Source organism: Rousettus aegyptiacus, unplaced genomic scaffold (genome assembly GCF_014176215.1).
Source record: "Rousettus aegyptiacus isolate mRouAeg1 unplaced genomic scaffold, mRouAeg1.p scaffold_m13_p_2, whole genome shotgun sequence".
Taxonomy (NCBI): domain Eukaryota; kingdom Metazoa; phylum Chordata; class Mammalia; order Chiroptera; family Pteropodidae; genus Rousettus; species Rousettus aegyptiacus.
The window spans coordinates 94,435,162-94,442,884 of NW_023416295.1; the positions used below are offsets into that span (position 1 = coordinate 94,435,162).

The following is a 7,723-nucleotide window of genomic DNA, read 5'->3' on the forward strand; positions in this document are numbered from 1 at the left end:
GAGGTGGCACCGATCTCTCTTCCAGATTCCAGACTCCCTCTGCCCTCGTTCTGTTCAAAGTCCGAAGGCCAAGACTCTCCCTAAAGCCCAGAGCTCAAGACACGCCACTCACACATCATATAACACTGTCTTTGGAAAGAAATTCAGTTAGGACACTGGTGAAAAGGTCAAAAAGCAGTGAAATGCCATCCCCCTGAATGCCAGCAGGAGATGTGGTCTTGGTGTGGAGATGTGGGAAAAGAGTGTGGAGGGAGGGAGTTCTCACAGGTGCAGCTCTTCTGGCAGCCACCGAAGAAAACAGAAAGAGGTTTGTTGGATGTTTCCAGCTTGTGCGAAGGAAATCTGATTAAGATTTACTGCTTTCCCCTCTTAGAAGCTGCTTGTTGTTTTTAGTTTGGTTTTGTTGTTGTTGTTAGTTTTACATATATATGTACATACATACATACACACATATACATATATCTATGTTGTCATGTTATATTGATGCAGGACAGAGCAAATTCCCCCAAGTAGCCCTGCACTGAGAGAGGGTGTTTGGCTGAGTGAGTGCAAGAAAGAAAACGCACGCCAGAGTCAGAGTCAAAAGGAAAGTTGATTAGAGAAGAGGTAACGCTCCACAGACAGAGCATGGTCTCATCTCAGAGACAGATAATGAGACAGCCTGAGAGAGACTCAGAGAGACGGAGAGACGGAGACAATGAGAGAGACAGAGAAAAGGACACTGAGAGGGACTCTGAGTGCTCGGGGATTTCAGTTTATATACCATTCTTAGTTTCTATGAATTACAATTTACATGACTTTGTTTACCCATTTTCCTTTGGTATGGGCGCACAGTGTGAAGAAGAATATGTAGTGGGAAAGGCCTGCTGGCAATTCCCAGCCTTTGACCCATATGTTCCCATGGTTTCAGCTGTAAGGAATGAATGATTTTGTTTTGTTTCAGGTGAGACTTAAAGACTCTGTTTTCCCTTCAAAGTGGGGAATGGTTTGTTAGCAATCCCAATAGCAATCTTCCTTTGTTCCGCAGGTTTCCTTTGGTCTGGCTACAGGGCTGACAGCGTATTGCCAACTCTGAATACAGCTTGATTTAACTTTTAGTTCCCTTACCTCCTCCTTATATTAATATTATATTGTGTTATGTAGTAATGTGTGTTTGTGTGTGTGTATGAATGTCAAAGCTGAGTTTCACGCTCTTGGCAGAAAATTTATAGGAAAAAAATCGAAGAGGGTTTGATTAAACATCGTGAGGTGATAAGGCTGGTTAAGTATCGTATCTTTAAATGTCTAGTTAAAGGTTTTAGTCTTATAAGGGTTTTCAGTTAGTTGGGTGGGTAATTTTTTTTTAATTGTGGTAAAACATACATAACATGAAATTTACCATTTTAATCATTTTTAAGTGTAGGGCTCTGTGGCATTACGTACATGCCCACTACTGCGCCACCATCACCACCATCCATCTCCAGAACGGTTTCATCTCCTCCAACTAGGACACTGTCCCCATTAAAACACTAACTTCCCATCTCCACCTCCACCCCAGGCCCTGGCACCCCCACTTTACTTCATATTTTTCAGAATTTGACTGTTCTACAGACCTCATAGAAGTGGAATCACATAGTCTCTGTCCTTTTGTGAATGGTTTATTTCATTTAGCATAATGTCTTTAAGGTTCCATGTTTGTTGTCTGTTTTCCATTGATGGAACAGTTTGTTTTTGTATTCTCGCTATGGACTCTGACACTGAAAATAGGATAACCCTCTGAAAGCTTGCCTCGCCTTGGGGCTTCCTTCTCACCACCCTAACACATATCTATCTTTGCCGTACTGGATGTTTTTCAGTGTTTCTTTCCTGCCTTGTTCACGACGTAACTGCTGTTTATTCGCTGCTCACAGTTCTCAGCAAGGCCCGCACTACCAGGATGGAGAGCATGCATATCTCCTTCTGTCTATCACCCCCCTTACTTCCTTCAGGTAGATTTAGAAAACAAAAAGAAGCCCTTTCTTCTCCTAGGAACCCTAGGAGACCTAGAGGGCAGGCCTGTGCTTACCTTCCTCCCTAAGCACAAGAGGCCCTTAAAGCATACTTAACATAGGCTTTCTGTTTGTTTGCTCTTTATAATTATTATTTTTAAGTAGTACATTCGAATGGTTAAATACATACACAGTAAGAAGGTGCAGTGGAAAACGCATCTCCCTGCCACCCCTGATCTCACTTCCTTGTTCCCCTTCCAGCAGTCAGCCACTGTCACTTGTCTCTCTTTTCAGAGAAACTTCACATGTAAACAAGCACACGGCCACCTTGTCACACAAAAGATGTAATGTTATACCATTGATCTGTATGCTCTCTGGAAAAATACAGAAAAGTAAGAGTGTAATATATGACGTTCCCACCATCTAGAGCTGATAAGAACACTTTAGTCATAGCTGTTTTTTTCTCTTATATGAAAGAAGTAAAATGTTACAGATTAAGTTCAAATATTCTCTGACCTTCACGGCCAATTTTATTCCCTTCCTCCTATTTCCAGAGTCAAGCACTATCATGAATTTGCGATGTCCTTTCAGACAAACATACATATATGTGTCTGAGTAGAATCTATAGTATCATTCTGTGTGATTTTTCAATTTACATTATAACCATGTTTAATATTCATTCCTTCTATTGACAGGCATTTAGATTCTTTCAGACTTTTACTCCCCAAATAATGTCGTGGGTTATTTCTTCCACATACATCTTTGTACACACATGTGAGCATATGTATAAGATAATTTTATATAAGTGAGCTCACTGGATTAAATTTTAATAGATTGTTCTACGGAAGTAGGACCAGTTTTTACTCTTGCTAACAATGCATGGAGTACATATTTTTCCACATTCCCTCCCTAACAGCAGTTTATCAAAATTATAATTATATCTCTTAGAGTTCGAATTTATATTTCTTTTGTTATAAATGGGAAAGCACCTTTTTGTATGTTTGAAAGCCATGCATATTTCTTGTAAAATTTTTTATAAGTCGTTGGCTCATTTTTCTTTTGGGCTGATAATCTTATTGATTTTTTTTTGGTCAATTACAGTTGACAATCAATTTTATTTTATAATAGTTTTGGGTGTATTTCATAGTGGTTAGACATTTATGTAATTTACAAAGTGATCCCCCTGATAAGTCTAGTGCTCACCTGGCATCAAACATAGTTATTATAATATTATTGATTATATACCTTAAGCTGTACTTTACATCTCTGTGACTATTTTGTAACTACCAATTTGTACTTCTTACTCCCTTCATCTTTTCCACCCAGCCCCCCAACCCTCCTCCCTTCTGGCAACCATTGATATGTTCTCTGATTCTATTTCTGTTTTGTTTGTTTATTTCATTCTTTAGATTCCACATATGAGTTAAATCATATAGTATTTTTCTGTGTCTGACTTATTTCGTTTTGCATAATATCCTCTATGTCCATGTTATCGCAAATGGTAAGATTTAATTCTTTTTAATGGCTGAGTAATATGCCATTGTATATATGTACCACTTATTGTTTATCTAATTGTCTATTGGTGGGCACTTAGGCTGCTTCCATATCTTGGCTATTATAAATAGCACTGCAGTGAACATAGGGTGCATGTATCTTTTTGAATTAGTATTTTAGTTTTCTTTGGATAAATACCCAGAAGTGGAACTGCTAGATCATAAGGTTATTTTATTTTTAATTTTTGAGGAACCTCTATACTGTTTCCCATAGTGTCTGTACCAATTTGCAATCTCATCAACAGTGCATGAAAATTCCCTTTTCACCACATCCTCACCAACATTTGTTGTTTCTTCATTTATTGATAACCATTCTGACAAATGTGAGATGATATCTTATCATAGTTTTAATTTGCATTTATCTAATGATTAGTGACATTAAGCATCTCTTCATATGCCGATTGGCTAACCGTATGTCCTCTTTGGAGAACTGTCTATTTAGGTCCTCTTCTCAGTTTTTAATTGGATTGGGTTTTTTTGTTTTTGTTTTTGTTTTTGTTTTTATATTAAGTTGTAGACATTTTTTATAAATTTTGGATATTAACCCATTATGAGATGTATCATTAGTGAACATTTTCTCTCAATCAGTAGATTATTGATAGTTTCCTTTTTTGTACAAAACTGTTTTAGTTTGATATAGTCCCATTTATTTTGCCCAAGGAGACATATTGAAAAATATATTACTAAGAGTGATGTCAGAAGTTTACTGCCTATATTTTCTTCTAGGAGTTTTATGGTTTGGGATCTTATATTTAAGTCTTTAATTCGTTTTGAGTTTATTCTTATATATGATGTAAGAAGGTGGTCTAGTTTCATTTTTTACATGTATTTGTCCAGTTTTCCCAACCATTTATTGAAGAAACTGTCTTTACTCCATCGTATATTCTTGCCTTCTTTGTTATAGATTAATTGACCATGAAGGTATTTATTTCTGGGCTTTCTATTCAGTTCCATTGATCTATGCATCTATTTTTATGCCAGTACTATGTGGTTTTTAGCCTTATGGTATATTTCAATAACAGATAGTATGATACCTCTAATTTTGTTCTTCTTTCTCAAATTGCTGTAACTATTCAGGGTCTTTTGTGGTTCTATGTATATTATAGGATTTTTTTGTTCTAGTTCTGTGAAAAATGTCATTGGTATTTTGATAGGGATTGCATTGAATCTGTGCATTGCTTTGGGTAGCTTTTGGGACATTTTAATGTTGTTCATTCTTCCTGTCAATGAGCATGGTATATGCTTCCATTTATTTGTATCTTCTTTAATTTCTTTTTTCGATGTCATAATTTTCTAAGTACATGTCTTTTACCTTCTTGATTAACTTTATTCCTAGGTATTTTTTTAATCATAAATGGATTCTAAATTTTGTCTATTGCTTTTTTTTTGCATCTATTAAAATGCTCATAGGATTTTTAGTCTTCATTTTATGTGGTGTATCACATTAATTGATTTGCAGATATCGAACCAACCTTGTATCCCAGGAATAAATTCCACTTGATTATGGTGTATTATCTTTGTAAAGTGCTGCTGAATTCAGTTTGCTAATATTTTGTTGAGGATTTTGCATTGCATCTATGTTCATCAGGAATATTGACCTATAACTTTTTTTTTATAATTCTTTTTTGTTATTATTATTTTTTAGGCACGGCAACCCTTGGTTGACCTCACAGATTGCAAGTACTTTGTCAGCTGACAATCCCTTATTTTTTTATTTTTTACACCTATAGCACTTGGTCTTCCTAGGTGGTCTCCTATCCAAGTACTAACCAGGCCCAACCCTGCTTAGCTTCCGAGATCAGACAAGATCGGGCTTGTTCAGAGTAGCATGGCTGTAGACTAATTTTCTTTTTAGATAGTGTCTTTTTGTCCGGTTTGGAAGCAGGATAATGCTGGCCTCATAAAATGAGGTTGGGCACCTTCCTTCTTCTCCAATTTTTTGGAACAGTTTAAGATGAATAGGTGTTATACTTTCAATTTTTGGTAAAATTCACCTGTGAGGCCATCTGGTCCAGGACTTTTATTTGTTGAGAGTTTTTTGATTACTAATTTGATTTTGCTAGTAGTTACCAGTCTGTTCAGATTTTCTGTTTCTTCTTCACTCAGTCTTGGAAGATTGTGTTTCTAGAAATGTTTCCATTTCTTCCAGATTGTCCAATTTGCTGGCATATAATTGTTCATAGTATTTTATTTTTTTATTTTTATTAAAAATGTTTTTTCTTTGACATTTATATAATTTATGAAGTGATCCTCCCGGTTACTCTAGCATTCATTTGGTACTACACACAACCATTGAAGTAATATTAACTCTATACCCTATGCTATACCCTAAATCCCCATGATGGTTTTGTAACTACTAATTTGTTCTTCATCTCTTCACCTTTTTTAATCCAGTCCCCCAAGCCCTCTAGTATTTTCTTATAATTGTTTGTATTTCTGTAGTGTCAGTTATTGCTTCTCTTTCAGTTCTAATTTTATTTATTTGGGACCTCTTTTTTTCTGATTAACAGTTTATCAATTTTGTTTATCTTTTCAAAGAATGTGCTCCTGGTTTTATTGATCTTTTAAATTGTTTCTCAGACTCTATTTTGTTTATTTCTGCTCGGAGCTTTATTATTTCCTTCCTTCTACTCACTTTGGGCTTTGTTTGCTATTTGCTTTTTAGTTTAAATGTAAGGTTGGATTATTTATTTGAGATCTTTCTTTCTTTTTTTCTTTTTCCTGAGGTACTATAAATTTCCCACCTAAGACTGCTTTTGCTGTGTCCCATAATTTTGGGTCATTTTCATTTTCATTTGACTCAAAGTATCTTTTTTATTTCTTTCTTGATCTCATTGTTAACACAATCATTGTTTAGTAGTATGTTATTACGCCTCCATGTGTTTGTGTATTTTTCAGTTTTCTTCTTGTAATTGATTTCTAATTTCACACCATTGTGATCAGAGAAGATGCCTGATATGATTCCAATCTTTTTAAACTTACGGAGACTTGTTTTGTGGCCCAACACGTGGTCCATCCTGGAAAAAAGTTCTGTGTGCTCTTGAAAAAAATGTATATTCTGCTGCTCTCAGTTGAAATGTTCTACAAATATCAATTAAATTCCTTCTGCTCTAGTATGTCATTTAAGGTCACATTTCCTTGTTAATTTTCCATCTGGATCATCTATCAATTGATGTCGATGAGGTGTTAAAGTCTCCCACAATTACTATATTGCCATTAGTCTCTCGCTTTATGTTTATCAGTATTTGCTGTATGAATTTAGGTACTTCTACATTGGATGCAAAAATGTTTACCAGGGTTATGTCCTCTTGTTGGATTGAGCTTTTTATCATTATGTGATGTTTTTCTCTGTCTCTTGTTATAGCCTTTGTTTTAAAGTTTATCTTGTCTGATATAAGTATTGCTACCTCAGCTTTTTTTCCATTTCATTTGTATGAAATATCTTTTTCCACCCCTTTACTTTCAGTCTGTGTGTCTTTCACTCTGAAATGGGTCCCTTGTAGGCAACATATATAAGGGTCTCATTTTCTTATCCATTCAGTTACCCTATGTGTTTTGATTGTAGCATTTAATCCATTTACATTTAAAGTAATTATTGATATATGTAGTTATTGTCATTTTATTACTCATATTGATGTTTCTCCTCCTTTTCCTCCTCTTCTCCTCTCTTCCTCCTCCCCCTTCTCCTCATGCAAGAAGTTCCTTTAACATCTCTTTTAACACCAGTTGGGTGACGATAAATTCCTTTAGTTTTTTCTTGTCTGCAAAGCTCTTTATCTGTCCTGATTCTAAATGACAGCTCTGCTAGTTAGAGTAATCTTAGTTGTAGATTCTTACTTTTCATCACTTTGAAGATTTTGTGCCAATCCTCTCTGGCCTGTAAAGCTTCTGTTGAGAAATCAACTGACAGTCTTATGGGAGCTCTCTTGTAGGTAACTGTTTTTCTCTTGCTGCTTTTAAGATTCTCTCTTTCTCTTTGACCTTTGGCATTTTGTTTATGATGTGTCGTGGTGTGGGCCTTTTTGGGTTCATCTTGTTTAGGACTCTGCACTTCTTGGACTTGTATGTCTATTTCCTTCATTAGGTTAGGAAGTTTTCAGTCATTATTTTATTGAATAGGTTTTCAATTCCTTGCTCTCTCCTTCTTCTGGTACCGCTATCATGTGAATGTTGCTAAGCTTGATGTTGTCCCAGAGGCCCCTT

General features: G+C 35.7%; 1 pseudogene; it reads right to left on the bottom strand.

Annotated features, from left to right (window-relative positions):
• Positions 1-5,241: 5,241 nt before the first annotated feature.
• LOC118614858 lies at positions 5,242-5,360 on the bottom strand (annotated as a pseudogene).
• Between the last annotated feature and the right edge of the window lie 2,363 nt (positions 5,361-7,723).